The following is a 20,292-nucleotide window of genomic DNA, read 5'->3' as shown; positions in this document are numbered from 1 at the left end:
CTACTGATCCCAAAACCTATGTAATTCAAGAATAATAGCGTAAAGTTATGCCTTGAAGAGGAAAAGGGAAATACGTATGTTCTTTTTAGCAAACTACTTGATGACCACCAACAATTCTAGGAGAATGTAATACGTTGGAACACTTTTGAGGCGTCTGCCTCCAGCCAGCTTTGAAATTGAAGTTTAATATTTTTCTTGCTCCAGTTTAAATAATAGCGTTCACTTTTAATGGCCTGCAGTATTTTCCTGAAATTACAAAAATGATTCCAGAAAAGCATGGTTTTTTCCAAATATCAAAAACTTTTCCAAAGCAAAACAAGGAACAAACATCCAATTACAGTTTAAAAGTGTTCAAGTCACGAAAATCTTACCAGTATTGCAGCCACTGGTCTGTCTTTACAGTATTACTTTATCACAACCCAATAATCAGCAAGTGAAATCAAAATAAATAGAAGTATTATCAAAAATCAATTACATTTCAATGCATTCTGAAATAGAAACTATTGAAAAATAATACAATTTTTCTACTCAAGACAGATAAAGTTGATAAGACAATAAAGAAACAGTTCATTTGCAAATACCACATGTTCCATGGAATAGAATCTTCTGCTGTTTCATGACAGTAGATGGTGCCCTACTGATGAAGCATGGCTTAACTGTCCACACATTAGATAAAGAGTTTTAAATACATATAAAATTACACTCTATAAATGAATAATTAACAATGTCTTCTAAATAGCTTTACTGTATTATGCAGCACTTACATGAGTAGAATTATAAAAACTTAAAGATGATTCTCAAAACACAATCTCATGTGTTACAACAAAACACAGCAGATAATGCCAGACACTGTTTATGGCTTTCTGTAGTGGGCATACCTGCATGTGATCCGGAAATCAGTCACTAGACTGAAACACTAACCACATCACATCAAGTGTTCCCAGGTACATTACCCTCCAGGCACAACACTCTTCCCTACTAAACAGATGTAGATAGATACTACGGTACCAATATGACAATGCATTCCAAGTTAATTGCTCTCGGATTGTAAGTCTACCTGAAAGCGACATCCTGGAACCAAACAACATCTCAGTAGAATGTGGCTACTTGCTTTCTCCACCTGAAAATGTCGTGGCACTTCGTTTGAAAAGCTGGACAAAAGAGGGTCCTGCAAATCACTTGCGTGCGGTGCCAAAGACATCAGTACCACTAATGTTAACAGTGACTGTTTCAAATCGAAGAAGCCAGTATCAAAGCTCAGTAAACGATTTTATGTTTAAGGTATTCCTAAAGGCAACATCGGAAAAAGGAACGGATCAAAGGTATCGACTGATATAAACAGGTTGTTGGCTGTTTACACATGGGATTTGATTCACAGAGACTTATTTTTACTCTGTGGATGAACAGTGTGGGGTAAATGTATATCTCACTATACCGGAAAAAATAATGTGGCGGTAATAAATTTAAAATATTGTCCTTTCCTTCAGTCTTAATATATGACTGCGATGAATAAGTAGTTGGGTAATAGTAAAAGAAAAAGGGCATTCTTTTTATTCCATTCAAATGGGCGAATTTAGTCGTGTTCTCGATGAGGACATAGAGCACAGGTTCGGATGGAACATGGATAGGCAAGGAAATCGGTAACTTTCTTTCAAAGGATCCTAATTCCATTTTCACTCATTATGGATGATTGGATAGCGCTGCTCATACTGTTGCTGTCGAATGCAACTTCACTGCCTTAACCAATACCTTACATGGCTTCTTTGTGCTTCTTTTGCGGGCCTCCTTCCTCACTTTTCACACTCAATGGAAAACTTTCACCAGTATTAGCACTTGCTTCAAAGTAAAATCCCAAGAAACTTTTTTTCGTATTGATGACACACAGGCGCAGAGAGGACCTGGTAAGGTTCACGAAGGTATGAGCATCTGAAGGAGTTTTCTTCCAATGAAAGGGTTGGTTGAAAATTATTCATCTCAGTATATTGAGTGAGCAGGATGCATATGCATTCGTCCAGGTTGATTTTTGAGGCCACTAGCCAGTCGTCACAATTATAAGAAGACGTTAACCTCGACGCCGAAACAAAGTCGAAAAGTTAACTTTTCATAACTGGGATTCACAGTCATGCGTGACATTTCTTGTTTACGCCAGTTACTGTTAAACCTTTTATTTCCACTAATACAATTTCAGGCTTAGGCCATTATCAAGTGCAGGTGTTTTGGCTCTAAGCCATGCCTACTTTATACGAGTTGACACATTTTTATGTCGTTGTCATTTGCTGTTATATACATTCGTAACGCTGCTCGCACTATTTAGCAGCTGGTTTCGATGTGGTACTGTTTACCGAAGGTGGAACTCACTCGGCAAAATAAATAAATTGCGACTATAGACTACAATACATACTTCTTCAAAATGTACTAATTATAAAACTAAAAACTGCCATGTTTGTCTGTCTGAACACCCTACTGTCCAAAACTACGAGACGTATTTTCATGAAATTTCGCATATAAGTTGAGTGTAGTCTGGGGCGACATATAGACACCGTGTCTTTCACCAAGTGTAGGTCTGAAAATGGAATTAATTGCATTCTCCCAATAGCTGGCAGTAAATTAAAGTGCCTGTTTGTTTGTGTACTTTCGTCCTTCGCATTTTAGGCAACATGGGTTTAATGTAGTTATAATCTTGGTTATATTCCTTTTATTACAACGTCTAAATTAGGCTTAAATATGTAGTTTGCTCATCTGTTTAACAGCCTATTTCTTAAATAAATGATTTTAGTCATGAAAATGTCACTTAGGTACTTAGTTTGAGCATTCATAGTTATATTTTTAGGCATCACTTTTGACAGACGGGTGTGTGCTCATACATGTGTGTATATGCATGTGTGTGTGTGTGTGTGTGTGTGTGTGTGTGTGTGTGTGTGCGTGTGTGTGATTGAGTGAGTGAGCACAAAGCATAACTGATCTAGCTCTATCACCTTGGATTTTTTATTTCCCACCACCGCCATCTTCCATTTTCAAATATCCCACGTCGACCTTCTTGCATTTAAGAATTTTCTGCTGCTGCCACTTGAATTTTTTTGCTGCTGCAGCGCGGACTAACGGCGGAATCTTGAACTGTGCGCTGGATAATCCACTGATATATACTGCAATTGCCAGGCATTTATACGGTATTAGGTAACGATGTCGAGTACAAAACACATGCAAGTTGCTTATCGTAACAAACAGACGTAATTACAGACCTCTGATTATGAACGAAAATTCAAACTTTGATCCGAATTACGATTGCACTATTTGTCAAACGATGCAAGATGTCGAGCACATCCTCATATGGTGACAGGTGGGAACACATAATGCACCCGTGAACTTTGTCTAACAAGATCGTTTCGAAACGTCCCCTTAGAAAAATTTATGAATTATTGCGCTGATAAACCTCTTACGTCATTTGATTTTCAAATAGCTGAGCAGAACTGAACGTACTCAGACATTTCTCTCTGTACTTATTCTGATCAATACTAAACTGACACACAATATTTTTAGCGCAGCGCAATCTGACTTTCAATAATCCCTACAAAAGAATGGCCCTGACTAACAATAACCTATACCTTTCATGAATCATGTACCTCACAAAAATCTTCGTTACTCGAACTACTGCAATACAGCGAGCGCCAATACTGCCAGCTAAATAAAAGATTCTAACTACTGGAAGGCACTAACTACTGATAGGCATAGTTAGCAAATGAAAGATTTTGATAGAGAACAAACAATGTATTTACCTTAATAATATTCAAAAGTCATCATATATAAATATCAGTTCATGATATACAGATTACAAATTTATTCTTTCTGATGGACACACATGCAGATCGTCCGCTCTCAAAATTCTGCCATCTCTCCCCCACATCCACCACTGCTGGCAGCTAATCGTCCAACTGCGCAAAACTACGCGCTATTCACATCCAGCTGCCCAACACTACAATAGCAAATATTCCAACAATGCAAACCAGCCACAGGCTTCACACAGCTAATGAACTAATTTCCTCCATGTGTCTTTCTGAACCAAATTGCAGAATATCTACTGTGTCCTTTAAGTTTTCCTGAGGTTTTGCAAGTTGCGTAACCGAATCGGTATATGCAACTGAGTCAATTCTAGCCCGCAAGGTCTTGTGATTTTCATGAACAATAGTTTGCAGTTCCTTTACGCCTGCTTCGTGATTCTGTAATGCATTTTCATGCCGCGAAAAAATAGGTTGAAAATGCTCACAAATTTGTGTTTTTACGTCGTTACAGACTTTTTGACATTTCGATTCGATGTTATGTAACTCAATATTTAAATCTTCAGGTGTTTGTTGAAGTGTTTCTTTAATTTGTTTCTGATTTTGTTCCATTTGTTGCTGTGACTCTTTTTGCTTTTGTTCCATTGCGTCTAACTATAGCTGTGTTTGTCTCTGGTGTTGTTCCATTGTGTCTAACTTTTGAAGATTTTGTTCGATTGTGTCTAACTTTTGAAGCTTTTGTCCTGTAAAGGCAACAGTGATGAATCTAAATGGAATTTTTATATTTTATGAAGTTGCCAAGACCGTTAATAGTTATAGTTCATTATTGATAATATGATGTAATATCCTTAATTTTTTTGTTTATTCTTTGGTAGCAAAGACGTGATGATTCAGTGATAGCTGCTAAGAAAAGTGAATAAAGAAGTCTTAAGCAGGCCAAGTGGCGTGTGTTCTTGGTGATGTAAAATTAGACTAAATATCGTCAAGCAACATCTTTTGGGAACTGCCGCAAATATTACGTTACAGCAGTTATATTTGGTGACCCCAACGTGATAATAAGAAGATATGACGACAAATGGGAGCGTTTCCGAAGATCGCCTCGAAGTAAACAAGGTTAGTATTAAAATTCCGCCTTTTTGGTGTGAAAAACCCGAAATTTGGTTCTATCAAGTAGAAGCACCGTTCAGCATTTGCAAAAGTGTCACAGAAGAAACTAAATTTAACCACCTAGTCTCACAATTAGAACCAAAATACATCGAGAATATTTGGGACATTATTTGCGGCACAGATACGAATTAATATTCGTTGGCTAAATAACGTCTACTGAATATTTTCAAAGAAAGTGAAGACAAGCGTATTAAGAGATTAGTTACTGGAATTGATTTGGGAGACCAAAAACCTAGTCAATTATTATCCAAAATGCAAGCCTTGGCAGGTGTAGATGTGTCAGAAAAAGTCCTAAAGACACTTTGGCTAGAAAGACTTCCGGATTCCGTAAGAAACATTTTAATTGTCAGTGACGAGGGACTCGGAAAGGTGGCTATAATGACTGATAGAATAACAGAAATAAATCCCCGTAACGAATTGTTCGTCACAAAAAGTGGTGCTTGTAGCCAACAGGATATTTCTTCAGTTTCTTGAGTGACTTGATGACAAGAATTTCGGGGCTAGGGCAACAAATGGCCGCGCTGTCAACTGGTTACCGAGGCAGGTCTCGTAACAGAAGCTGTGAGCGTCAATGTAAAAGAAGTCGTAGTAAGTGTCGTAGTAAGTCTCGGAATAAATACAACCCCGAGGGCAAGTACTGTTATTACCACTTTCGCTTTGGGCAGAACTGCAAGCCTAAAAAATGCACACCTCCATGTAGCTGGATTGAAAAGGGAAACGCGACCCAGCAGCTGAATTAGCAGCAAGTTCTGCTGCCCAAGTCCATTGCCGCAAAACCCTCTTATTTGTAACCGACAAAAAAACGGGATTGCAGTTTTCAGTCGAGAGTGGGGCGGATGTTTCTGTAATTCAAGCTCACGCAAATGTTATTGGTGAGTCACCATACAAAATTGTATGCTGCAAATGGTACCGAAATTCCTACATACGGAATCGAACTTCGTACTATTGATCTGGGACTGCAACGTCAATTTCAATGGCCATTTATAGTTGCGAAGACAATAAAGCTATATTGGGTGCCGATTTTTTGAATAAATTTCAATTATTGGTAGATGTCAATAATAACAGATTAATAGATGATGTAACCAAGCTCAATGCTGAGGGTAAAGTTATGTCAATCTCAGAGGAAAACGTCCTGAGCACCATGAGCCAAAACACAAAATTTACATATCTACTGTTACAGTATCCAGACATAGCTAAACCTGATTTGGTACCTAGCGAAATTAAACATGATGTCAAACACTGTATTACCACTGAAGACCCGCCTGTGTTTTCTAGGACAAGACAATTACACCCAAAGCCCATGGCGATGGCAAAACAAGAATTTAAATTCATGTTAGACAATGGCATCATTAGACCATCTAAATTTGCATGGGCAAGTCCTCTCCATATTGTACCTAAGAAAGATGGCTCAATACGTCCGTGTGGATATTATAAACGGTTAAATGAAAGAACAATTCCAGACCGTTATCCTGTACCTAGAATATAAGATTTCCATCGTATTCTTCAAGGCAATATATATTTTCTAAAATCGATCTCTTTAAGGCCTATTATCAAATACCTGTTGCTGAAGAAGATAAGAACAAAACAGCTGTAATCACGCCATTTGGACTGTATGAATTTACTGTCATGAGCTTTTGCCTGCAGAATGTACCTTCAACATTCCAGCGATTCATTAATGAAGTTATGTTTGGGCTAGATTTTGTGTTTCCTTACCTCTATGACATTTTAATCGCCTCATCCAGTATTGAAGAACACCAAACACACCTGAAACTAGTCTTGGAGGGATTGTCTAATTATGGACTTCGAATAAACATATCAAAATCAACCTTTGGAGTAAATGAAATTGAATTCCTGGGGTAATGGATAACACCAGAGGGATCCCGTCCACTACCTGAGAAAGTGCAAACAATTTTAGAGGATAAGTTACCTGACAAACTGCATGAGCTCCGCAGATTTCTTGGCATTGCCAACTACTACCGTCGCTACCTTAAAGGTGGGGCACAGACTCAAGCTGTTTTACATGACTATCTTAAGGGAGCAAGAAAGAAGGATAATAGGCAAATTCAGTGGACTGAAGAAGCAAAGAAAATGTTTGAGAAATCCAAACAAGATATAGTAAATGCTGCATTATTGGCTTTTCCTAACTCAGAGTTACCCCTAGCATTATGTACAGACGCATCAGATATTGCTGTTGGTTCTGTACTCCAGCAACTGGAAAATGGAAATTGGAGACCTGTTGCATTCTTTTCACAGAAACTGAGTAAATCGCAGAAGGGTTACAGTACCTATGACCGATAATTATTGGGAATTTACGTTTCTGTAAAAAAGTGTAAGCATTTACTGGAAGGAAGAGACTTCATAATCTTCACTGATCATAAGCCATTCACATTTGCTTTCAAGCAAAACAATGATAAGGCGTCTCCTCGACAGATGAGACAGTTTCAGTACATTTCACAATTTTCGACCGATATTCGTCATGTCAGTGTCCATGACAATATTGTTGCAGATGCCCTATCCAGAGTTGATGAAGTAGTAATACTGGACTATGTGAAATTGCCAAAAACCAGCAACAAGATCAAAAACTACAGCAACTCCGAACAGGGAACAACTCCTTAAACTTCAAGTCATATCAACTTCCATCAGGGAAAACATTGTGGTGTGACACATCCACTGCAAATATCAGACCTTATATTCCTCAACCTTTTCGCTATCAAATACTTCATTTTCATGGTTTAGCTCATCCTGGCACAAAGACAACAGTGAAACTGTTGAGTAGCACAGCCATTTGGTCAAACATCAAAAGTGATGTGCGACAGTGGACTAAATCCTGTGTCAGTTGTCAGAAAACCAAGGTCACTCGCCACACAAAATCACCGATAGAGAAGTTTGAAGAACCTGATGAACGTTTCAGTGTTGTACACATTGACCTCATCGGACCTTTTCCTCCTTCTAATGGCATGACGTATTGTTTAACTTGTATTGACCGCTTCACATCTTGGATGGAAGTCACACCACGTGAAGATATTCCGGCTGAAAAAGTGGCAACAGCCTTCTACCAGCACTGGATTGCAAGATTTGGTGGACCATCGCAGGTAATCACTGACCAAGGAACACAGTTTAGATTCCAGTTGTTTAATAATTTGGGCATTGTATGTGGAATGAAAATTCAGCACATAACGCCATATCATCCTCAATGCAATGGTAAAATTGAGCGACTACACAGAATTCTGAAGTCTGCAATCAAGGCCCATAACAGTTCTAATTGGACAGAAATTCTTCCTACAAAGACTGACCTTGATTCATTTGCATCTAATTTGCAAAAGCAAATGCTTCATCTGAAACCTAGTGGGGCTGCGCAAAGCAAAGCAAGATCAGTATTTGTTCCAAAAGATCTACAAACCTGTTCCCATGTCTTCCTGAGATGTGACAGGGTTATAAAACCATTAGAACCTACATATGATGGTCCCTTTCCTGTCATTTCAAGACATGAAAAATATTTCACTATTAAAAGGAAGTGCAAACACATAAATGTGTCAGTGGACAGACTTAAAGCAGCTTATCTCCTGCAAGAAAAATGGGAGAAGAAACTTCCAAACTTTTCCAAGCACACTGAACCACAACATCCCATAGAGGAACCATCTCCAAATGTCAGAGTGTCGAAGTCAGGACGGATTAAAAGGGTCCCACCTCGATTCGTATAGCAGTTGTCTCTGTGGAGAATTAATCAAATATCATACCAGACATTGTAAAAAGTTTTTGTAATTGTTTTGTATCGTATCTTTTGTCATTCCAATATGTTTTTTTATTGTTTTATGTTAATGTTGTGCTGATTTTTTTAAGAAAATTCCTTCATCACCATGTATTAATTCGTAACCATGTTACTGGTGGGGGAGTAGTGTAAAGGCAAATGTGATGAATCTAAATGGAATTTTTATATTTTATGAAGTTGCCAAGAACGTTAATAGTTATAGTTCATTACTGATAACATGATGTAATATCTTTAAAATTTTATTTATTTTTTGTTTATTCTTTGGTAGCAAAGATGTGATGGTTCAGGGATAGCTGCTAAGAAAAGTGAATAAAGAAGTCTTAAGCAGGCCAAGTGGCATGTGTTCTTGGTGATATAAAATTAGACTAAATATCGTCAAGCAACATCTTTTTGGAACTCAGCAGTTATAGTCCCATTTGTTGCATTAATTGTAATAACAAAGCATTGGTGTCTGAAAAAAGTTCCTCATGCTATTCGTCAGTGCATTTGAATCAGCAATATTCGCATTTTGAAAAGCAGAACATGTGTCTTGACTTATTTGAGGAAACGGTGAAGACAGAAAAACCTGAATCTGCAGTATCTGCAAGATTGTGTCCTGTCATTTCGGAATCCTGAGGCGAGCTGTTGCCCACCGATCGATCGATAATGCTTCCTTGTTCACTAATTGTTTCACTGTCAACACCATTATTTGCCTTCCACACCATTTCCGTACACACAATTACCAAATTACTGTTTTGAATGTCTATTAATTCATTACACGGTGGTGCTGATAAGCTACGCTCGTCGTCACTATCATTTCTCAACTTTACCTTGGAGCCCAGTGTTACGTTTTTCACACGCCATAATTATCACGTATTTCACACGATGACGCAGAAAAGCACAATTTGAAGAGTAAAATAAGAAAACTCATGAACATAGCACTGAAAATAATATCTAGTTAATTGCAAGCGCAGCTGCGAAATACTTGGTGCAAATCTACATGCATGCCACAACTGATTTACTGTACAACAATGAAATACAACTACAAAGGAGAGTCTCTCTACAATTACGCGCTAGCAATAAACAATAGCTACACACACAAACTACAAGAAGAAATTAGAAGATTCCAGTGAGGTATCCTCGGCTAAGGGTCGACATATGAAACGTCCCCTTAGAAAAATTAATGAATTACCGTGCTGATAAACCTCTTACGTCATTTGATTTTCAAACAGTTGAGCAGAACTGAAGGTAATCAGACATTTCTCTCTTTACTTATTCTAATCAATACTAAACTAACACACAATATTTTTTGCGCAATGCAATCTGACTTTCAACAATCCCTACAAAAGAATGGCCCTGACTAACAATAACCTATACCTTTCATGAATCATGTACCTCACAAAAATCTTCGTTACTCGAACTACTGCAATACAGCGAGCGCCAATACTGCCAGCTAAATAAAAGATTCTAACTACTGAAGGCACTAACTACTGATAGACATAGTTAGCAAATGAAAGATTTTGATAGAGAACAAACAATGATTTACCTTAATAATATTCAAAAGTCATCATATATATATATCAGTTCATGATATACAGTATGACAAATTTACTCTTTCTGATGGACACACGTGCAGATCGTCCGCTCTCAAAATTCTGCCATCTCTCTCCCCACATTCGCCACTGCTGGCGGCTCACCTCCAACTGCGCAACGCTACGTGTTGTTCACATCCAACTGCCCAACACTACTATAGCAAATATTCCAACAACGCAGACCAGCCACAGACTTCACACAGCACAGTCAGCGATATTCATATAGAGCGCTACGTGCCGTTATCAACATAAAAACCTAAACAGCCTACTTACAGTTTTGATGGCACAGATGCTATGATGTTAGGAGGCATAGTGTTCCATGGGTATGCTGACCTCCAAATCTTTGAATATGGTACACTCATAAGTCACCATTGTTGTGACACTGTACTTCTTCCCCATGTGTGTTTTTTATGGGGTGAATTTGGTCCCAACTTCAGTTTTATGGATGACTATAGAACCATATTGAACAGTGCAGGTGGAGGAGCATTTGGAACACGAGGAGATTCCTCGAACGGTCTGGCCTGCCCGTTCCTCTGACTACAGTACCACTGAGCACATATGGAATGCGTTAGGGAGGCGTATTGCAACACGTCCACATGGACCATGGACCATACAGCAGTCGTCGGCTGCACTGGAGGAGGAATCGAACATCCTACCATGAGAACTCCTTATCAACCTTGTGGACATAATGGGAGCATGTTGCAGAGCACGCAATGGCATCTGTGGTAGACACACACCCTATAAACCACGAATTTTGTGATTTCCAGGAGACAATCATGGACAGCTGTTATTTTTGTATAATTATGCCTCTGAATACAAGTGTCATTTGTGTTCAAGGCATTGTGTATTTCTTTCAGTTACTTTCTGTAGTTTACTGCAGTTATTCCTCCTATGTATGGTCCACGTTTCATCGAGCTGTATTACTTGCCAGTGACACATCATACGATAGTTACTTTCGCCTTTAAGTTATGCACACCAGCGTAGAGACAAGCAATATCGTCACAAACACATAGGCTTGCTTACAAGATTGGCTAATATAATGCTCGATTCCTGTCCAAGAGGAAGAACATGTATTGGCATACTAAAGAGAAAATGAGATCAAGCATCCTCATATAACAGTAAGTGAAAGTCACCTCCACGACAGCGTTCTATAATAACGGCGGTCCGTCTCACGAGATTAATCCCCCATCTCCAGGCATTTGGTTGTGTACAGTTATAATGATGTGCCATAGGACGTTACCGGCTTATAGTGTGATGTGCTGTATAGCATTCCCAAAAGAACAAACACAGTAGTGTCTCAGTTAAATGGCGGATTGGTACCTTAAACAATTTCCGCCCACTACAGTTCTTAATTTTTATTCAGCAGAAGCAGCACTACACTTCTGAAATTTAAGATATTTCAACGAGTGATGATTTTTCTCTTTTATCTTCCAAGTGCCTAGTGGAGGCTGTAATGACTCTCGGCGTCGTGTAGTCTTTAGTTTACGGTAAATTCCTAATGAATGACACAAGTATATCTGCAGTTTCAGAGTTCTGTGTCAATTTTTATTAACAATTGTGGTTTTGTTACTTACTATTATTTAAACACACATTATTCATCTACTACAAAATTAAACTAAATATGACTTTTGCACTTTGACAGTTCCAATAATAATAGGTCTGACACAAAGTTTTCGTATTATATCGTTTACAATGTTTTGCTTGTGTGTATGGATCATGAGAGAAGCGTTTATATGAAGATGGCGCCTGGAGACACTATAAAGTTTCAGACAGAATAGTTAATGTTAAGACAGATTCTGAAACCAGATTTTAAATTGAATATATTTCCAAGGGTCAGATACGAACCCTGAGCATAATTTGTTTGTTACAAACTGCAGATTATAACTGAAAAAACTGCAGAAAGTATTTGTGATCTGCATAAATTAAAAGAAAAGGCTCAGGGCTTGTTGAAAGTTCCAACCGTGGCGTAAGGGTAATGGGTGGCTAAAGCAGAGGAAATGAATACAGCAAAAGAAGAGTAACTAGATTTAAGAGCTCTGAAGTGGTAACAAGGGATCGTACAGTCGAAAGGGGATATTCAATCGAATTGATAGAACGATAAAACATGAAACTAGAGCAATGAATCAGGCAAAAAGAAACAAGGTCTAAAAATCGAGACTGATCGGAAGTGCAAAATGACATAGCTGGAATATTTAGACGGGAAGTAAGTTTGTGTGACTGTGAAAAACACAGAGAGGAAAGATGGAAGGGGTGATGAGAGAAAGGGAATTTCGGCACCTTATACCTCTAATATTCCTGAATCCTAATTAACATGTAGATCCCTAGAAGATATAGGATAAAAGCCAGGAAAAAGAAGAAAATGGATAAGGACTGCATAAGGTGTTGAACAGACGTAATAAGATGAACAGCAACGACAGTAAAACAATGGAATTCACTCGAATTAATTTAGATGAAACTAGCCGGATTACATAAGGAAATGAAGCAGTGGTAGTAACTGAAAAAGGCAGCAGTTCCATATGAATAAAGATGAGAATCGCATATACGAAGACTGTACAGTATATCTTTAATATCTACATGTACTTTTGTTAAATATTTTCTATTGACGTTATAGCCTGAAGTCTCCTGAAACACGTTGGTTCACTAATAATTTAAAAAGTCAAAACATTTGTGACTGATAGTGGTCTCTGAAAAACTTTTTCATATTTTGAAGCAGCCAATATCGATTAACAGTCAATATTGCATTATGTGTTAGAAAGTCTTTTCTCCAAGGTTTTTGTCTGGAATGTAGCATTATATAGAAAGAAACATGTACGATGAACAGTTCTGACAAGAGACTAGATGCTTTCGGAATGTGACAGTACAAAAAAATTTGAAATTAGAATAGCTAATGAAGAGTTACTGAGTCGAATTGGGGAAAAAAGAAATATATGGCACAACCTGACTAAAAAAAAGGAACCGGTTGACAAGAGACATCCTGAGACAGCAAGGAATCGTCCATTCGTAACCGACAATTTGCTGGTCGAAGAAGTCTGGGAATGGGGAGGAGGCACAGATTGTAGAGGGAGACAACAGGTCGACTATAGAAAGCAAGTTCACATGACTGTAGGTCACGGTACTGAAGCAGAGAAAAAAAATGTCTCTAAGCACTATGAGACTTAACATCTGAGGTCACCAGTCCCCTAGACTTAGAAAAGTATTTAAACCTAACTAACCTAAGGACATCACACACATGGATGCCCGAGGCAGAATTCTAACCTGTGACCGTAGCAGCAGCGCGGTTCCGGACTGAAGCGCCTAGAACCGCTCGGCCACAGAGGCCGGCCAAGCAGAGAAGAAGAGGTTTCCATCAGGTAGACTAGCGTGGAGACGTGCATCATGCTAATCACTGAGCTGAAGACCAAACTTCAAAGATAACATTTCCAAAAATATTAAAACTCATTAGGAACACCACGTAATAATAATCATAACTCTTCCTGAATGCATTGGTTTAATACGTAATATACTGCCGGAAAAAGTAGTACATCCTTTTGAAGGTTTCTAGTTCACCCAAGATTTATTTTTGCAACATTGCTTATGGAGACCCAAGAAGCGTTGGAGGGATGTACTCCATGAAGATTTAAACCAAGTGTCAATAGATGTGAACGGATGGCGGATAGCAGCAATGGACAGAATACAGTGGAGGAGGAAACTTGTAGATGCGTGCGGTCCTCTGGGCCTGATCACGTAGAAGTAGTAGTAACAGTGCTTATGGAGTACATAAAATGATCACGTTTACCGATCAACAGCACAATCGAATCTGAGGTGCCAGGTAGGACCAATCCTGAAACCCCCATATTAGTACGCAACGTAGCCTCCACGAGTGGCAGTAAAGTTGCTGACGCTGGCATCCAGTCGATCGTACAGATGGGGAATACTGTGCTGGCGTGCATTATGCCACATCTGCCCTACCTGTTCACGTACAAAGGGCGTTCAAAAAGTTTTGCGCAGTCGTCGCCTTTTTTTTTTTTTTTTTTTTTTTTTTTTTTTTTTTGCAGGAGGAGAATAATTTTTTTTTTAACATACTTGGAACATTTAGCTATACATTGATCCTACTCAGTGCAGCCTCCATCAGCTGTGACGCATCTGGCCCAACGTTCTTTCCATGATGTAAATGCACTTTAATAAAATTCTGGGGATTGACTTTTAGACCATCGCTTCTCACTATCAAATATATTACCGCGCAGGTGGGCCTTCAGACGACTAAAGAGGTAAAAATCAGATGTAGCCAAGTCCAGACTGTAGGGAGGATGAGGAACAATTTTCCAACACATTTTCCTGATTTTCTCCTGCGTCATGAGGGCTGTACGGGGTTTGGCATTGTCATGGTGTAGTCTGATGAGCTGACCATAAAGCTGTGGTCTGTGGGTCTTGATCGCACGTCGCAGCTTGTCCAATGACAAACAGTAACGGTCCCGGTTAATTGCGGAGCCAGGTACCAAAAATCAATGAAAATGACACCACACTGATCCCAGAAGAAGGAGGCCATCACCTTTCGGTCTACTGTCCATGAAGGTCTTGGTTTCTTCTTGGGAGGTGAACCCAGATGGCGCCACTCCATGGATTGGGTTTTGCTCTTAGGTTCGGACAAAAACAACCATGTTTCATCCTGGGTAATGACGCCGTCAAAACACTGTTTGCAGTCTTCAGTAAAGGTCTTCATGAGACCCTCGCACGCATTCTTCCTCCTCGTTTTCATTTCTCTTGTCAATTGTCTAGGCACCCAACGTGCACAGATTTTTCTCTACACTAGCAATTGTACCAGTGATACCACACTACCCAATTGCAAACGAGTCATTTCAGCAATCAGTCGTGTCGTCACACATCTGTCACTTTGGATGATTTGACCAATGGTCACCTTATTCACATCACTGCTGTCGATGGTCTACCGCGCCGTGGATTGTCCAGTACAGAGAAATCACCTTCATTAAACCTCTACAACCACCGCTGTATACTGCTGTGGTCCACTGTGTCCTCCCCACAAACAGAGAGGAACTTCCTGTGAATCGATGTGGCAGACTAGGCGACGGTCTTGGAGAGGAACTCCATCACCGACCGTTGTCGCAACCTGACAGCTACTTCACGGTCCATTATGGCTCACCAGTAAATAAAAGAAAATAGTTTTATACACCAACTTACGGCTAAATGTTCCAAGTATGTGCACAAAAATTTCATTTTCCTCCTGCAAAAAATAAAAAAATTAGAGACGACTGTGAAAAACTTTTTGAACGCCCTTTGTAGTTCTGTAAGATTTGTTGGCTGCTGAGTCGCACAAGTCATTTCTTGTCCTGTCGTTTCCCACACGTGTTCGATTGGAGGCAAATGCGGAGGAGATCGTATTGCTGCAAGTCTTGGAGGAGGAGGAGGAGATTAGTGTTTAACGTCCCGTCGACAACGAGGTCATTAGTGACGGAGCGCAAGCTCGGGTGAGGGAAGGATGGGGAAGGAAATCGGCCGTGCCCTTTCAAAGGAACCATCCCGGCATTTGCCTGAAGCGATTTAGGGAAATCACGGAAAACCTAAATCAGGATGGCCGGAGACGGGATTGAACCGTCGTCCTCCCGAATGCGAGTCCAGTGTGCTAACCACTGCGCCACCTCGCTCGGTACGTCTTGTAAAGCACCTTGAGTTTCATGGGCAGTGTGTGGACGAGCATTATCCTGTTGGAATAACACATCGCCTTCTTGTTGCAATAACAACAAAAGACCTGGCCGGTGAGGCCGAGCGGTTCTAGGCACTACAATCTGACACCGCGCGACCGCTACGGTCACAGGCTCGAATCGTGCCTCGGGCATGGATGTGTGTGGTGTCCTTAGGTTAGTTAGGTTTAAGTAGTTCTAAGTTCTAGGGGACTGATGACCTCAGACGTTAAAGTCCCATAGTGCTCAGAGCCAACAGCAAAAGAATGGGTCTAATAACATGCTTTACATACCGAAAGTTGGTCATAGTTACCTCCAGAAACACCAAAGGTGAACGACAGTTGTAGCTTATCGCACCTCAGAGCATAAGGTGTTGGGGTGGAGCCAGTGTGTCTCGAACGAATGCACTCTACGAGACAGCGCTCACGGCTTCTACGTCGTACGCGCAAACGACTTCCACTTGCCTGCTGGCGGCACCTGCTTTCATCGCTGAAGACCATTGGATTGCATGTTCCAATTGATTCTTTGACGGCACTACTCGAGCAGTGCACGTCGATGCTGTGTCGTGAGATGAAGACAGGCTAGAGCTGTGAGTGCCCGTAGTCACACTGCAAATAACCGGTTCGTAACAGTTTGTGCTGACATGTCTGGGCGCAGAAGCGCTCTTATCTGTTTTGTGGTAGCTGTACGATCTGCCACAGCTGCCCTTACAATACGACGATCCCAGCGGGCATCTGTGCTGTGCTGACGTCCAGAACCTCGTCTACAGATGTGAGAATGTTCACCACTGACTACTGATACCAGCGTCGTTTCCTGCTTGCTTCACACATTTGTACTAGACTGAGTTTTCCGGCTGTGAGCGTTCCCTATAAAAAGGTAGACACAATGATGCTCTGTCCCCAGCTACGCCACTACGCTGTCTGTTGGCAGACGGCGTTGAAACAATTCTCAATGTATATACTATCCCCCAACGAGGCAAATGCCGTCATTGGATTGCATTCGGGAGGACGACGGTTGAATCCCAGGTCCGGCCATCCTGATTTAGTTTTTCCGTGATTTCCCTAAATCGCTCCAGGAAAATGCCGGGATGGTTCCTTTGAAAGGGCACGGCCGACTTCCTTCCCTGATCCGACGAGACGGATGACCTCGCTGTTTGGTCTCCTCCTCAAACAACCCACCCCAACCGTCATTGAATCATACGCTTTCCAGGCGTACTAACTTTTTTCCGGCATTGTATTTAAAGACACTTACTATTTGGAAATTAGTTCCTACAGTTTTCTACAACTTCATATTTTGGTCATCTGATACTAAATAACACCACCACTATTCTTTTTGTACATTTTGAGAACTGTTAAGATTAATTATTGTCAATCAAACCAAATAACTGAAATTTAGTCGATTTCATTATTTTCAGAACACTAGCGTAGCAAAATATACTGAAAACTGAATCTGCATGGCTTTTACCTTATTACTGCAAAAAATTAGATATAAAATCAACACTTTCAAATGTTCAAGAGTGCCATGCTTTAGTCTCACGCTATGTGCAAATTGAAAGTATTCGTTGATTTCTAGACTCGGTAAGGAAAAGAACTGTACGTCACGCATTCAAGCTATAATCTTATGATATTGGCGAGGTTGACTGCAGAATGATATTATGTGTCAGTAGGAAGAAAGTTATAATCAAGAATAAAAACTTGAAAAAGTGCAAGCAACACTCGCGCACCCAGGGTCTGTACAAAATTATATATGTAGACGGATAATCCATCCCGGAAATCGGGAATTTCAACGATTTTTACCTCTCATCGATGTCGCTATTGGCAAGATATCGGTCCTGCGAATTCCAAGAGCACATAAAAATCTCTCCACTAATTCCTAGACACACACAAAAAAGCGAGCAGGGGACTTCACTTTATGTACGTAGAGGGAGCAGTGAACTTCAGTTCATATTTGTAGAGGTAGAAAATTTAGCACTTTATATTTGCATGCAGCAATATTTTACTATTACGCTTTCGACGAATGATGAATGCAATGTAAATTCTGATCGGAAAATATTTTATATGTGCAATGATTACAATTTAACGATTTTCTGATTTTTTTACTTTACTTTTACTGTCAGACCTTACTTCTTGCCAAATTTTATGACTCCTAAGTCAACGAGAAGTACTACATGGGTTTTGATGTGCGAGTTTACGAGTATGATTATACTACCAATGAATCACAGCTGGAATCGGCCAACACTTTGCAGGAATATGAAATGGAATGATCACATTGGCTCGGGCGTCTGTAAAGCAGGTGGTTGACTTCGGTTTATTTGTAGAATACAGGACAAGTGCACTCACTCTACAATGAAGACTGCTTATAAATCACTCGTGCGACCAGTTCTAGAATACTGCTCAAGTGAGTGGGACGCGTATCAAATAGGCCTAACAGGGCAGCACGAATGGTCATAGGCTTTTTTGATCCGTGGGAGAGTGTCGTATTGATAGGGAAGGAACTGGACTGGAGAACTCTTGAAAATAGACGTAAACTATCCGAGAAAGATTATTAACAAAGTTTCCAGAACCGGCTTTAACTGATGACTCTAAGAATATACTACAGCCCCCTACGTATCGCTCATATACGGATCGTGAGGATAAGATTGGTATAATTATTACAAGCACAAAGGCAATGAAACGATCATTCTTCCCGCGTTCCCTATGTGAATGGAACGGAAAGAGTATAGATGTAGATGTAGATGTATCGAAATACACTCCTGGAAATTGAAATAAGAACACCGTGAATTCATTGTCCCAGGAAGGGGAAACTTTATTGACACATTCCTGGGGTCAGATACATCACATGATCACACTGACAGAACCACAGGCACATAGACACAGGCAACAGAGCATGCACAATGTCGGCACTAGTACAGTGTATATCCACCTTTCGCAGCAATGCAGGCTGCTATTCTCCCATGGAGACGATCGTAGAGATGCTGGATGTAGTCCTGTGGAACGGCTTGCCATGCCATTTCCACTTGGCGCCTCAGTTGGACCAGCGTTCGTGCTGGACGTGCAGACCGCGTGAGACGACGCTTCATCCAGTCCCAAACATGCTCAAGGGGGGACAGATCCGGAGATCTTGCTGGCCAGGGTAGTTGACTTACACCTTCTAGAGCACGTTGGGTGGCACGGGATACATGCGGACGTGCATTGTCCTGTTGGAACAGCAAGTTCCCTTGCCGGTCTAGGAATGGTAGAACGATGGGTTCGATGACGGTTTGGATGTACCGTGCACTATTCAGTGTCCCCTCGACGATCACCAGTGGTGTACGGCCAGTGTAGGAGATCGCTCCCCACACCATGATGCCGGGTGTTGGCCCTGTGTGCCTCGGTCGTATGCAGTCCTGATTGTGGCGCTCACCTGCACGGCGCCAAACACGCATACGACCATCATTGGCACCAAGGCAGAAGCGACTCTCATCGCTGAAGACGACACGTCTCCATTCGTCCCTCCATTCACGCCTGTAGCGACACCACTGGAGGCGGGCTGCACGATGTTGGGGCGTGAGCGGAAGACGGCCTAACGGTGTGCGGGACCGTAGCCCAGCTTCATGGAGACGGTTGCGAATGGTCCTCGCCGATACCCCAGGAGCAACAGTGTCCCTAATTTGCTGGGAAGTGGCGGTGCGGTCCCCTACGGCACTGCGTGGGATCCTACGGTCTTGGCGTGCATCCGTGCGTCGCTGCGGTCCGGTCCCAGGTCGACGGGCACGTGCACCTTCCGCCGACCACTGGCGACAACATCGATGTACTGTGGAGACCTCACGCCCCACGTGTTGAGCAATTCGGCGGTACGTCCACCCGGCCTCCCACATGCCCACTATACGCCCTCGCTCAAAGTCCGTCAACTGCACATACGGTTCACGTCCACGCTGTCGCGGCATGCTACCAGTGTTAAAGACTGCGATGGAGCTCCGTATGCCACGGCAAGCTGGCTGACACTGACGGCGGCGGTGCACAAATGCTGCGCAGCTAGCGCCATTCGACGGCCAACACCGCTGTTCCTGGTGTGTCCGCTGTGCCGTGCGTGTGATCATCGGAGCAAGTATGGTGGGTCTGACACACCGGTGTCAATGTGTTCTTTTTTCCATTTCCAGGAGTGTATGTGACATAAACGACCGTATTTTTGATTGCATTGACGTAAAACCTTAATTTTTTACACTGACAGGGGATCATAGACGTGAATATGTGACGTATACTTCAACTTGTTACTTCTTCCCCTCTCTGAGAAAAAGAGATTTTAACTGACGAACAGACAGACAGTTGGATAACAATTGATAAAAAAATATTTTTTTC

The sequence above is a fragment of the Schistocerca americana genome, chromosome 8, assembly GCF_021461395.2.
Source record: "Schistocerca americana isolate TAMUIC-IGC-003095 chromosome 8, iqSchAmer2.1, whole genome shotgun sequence".
NCBI classification, from domain to species: domain Eukaryota; kingdom Metazoa; phylum Arthropoda; class Insecta; order Orthoptera; family Acrididae; genus Schistocerca; species Schistocerca americana.
This window is presented reverse-complemented; position numbering follows the sequence as displayed.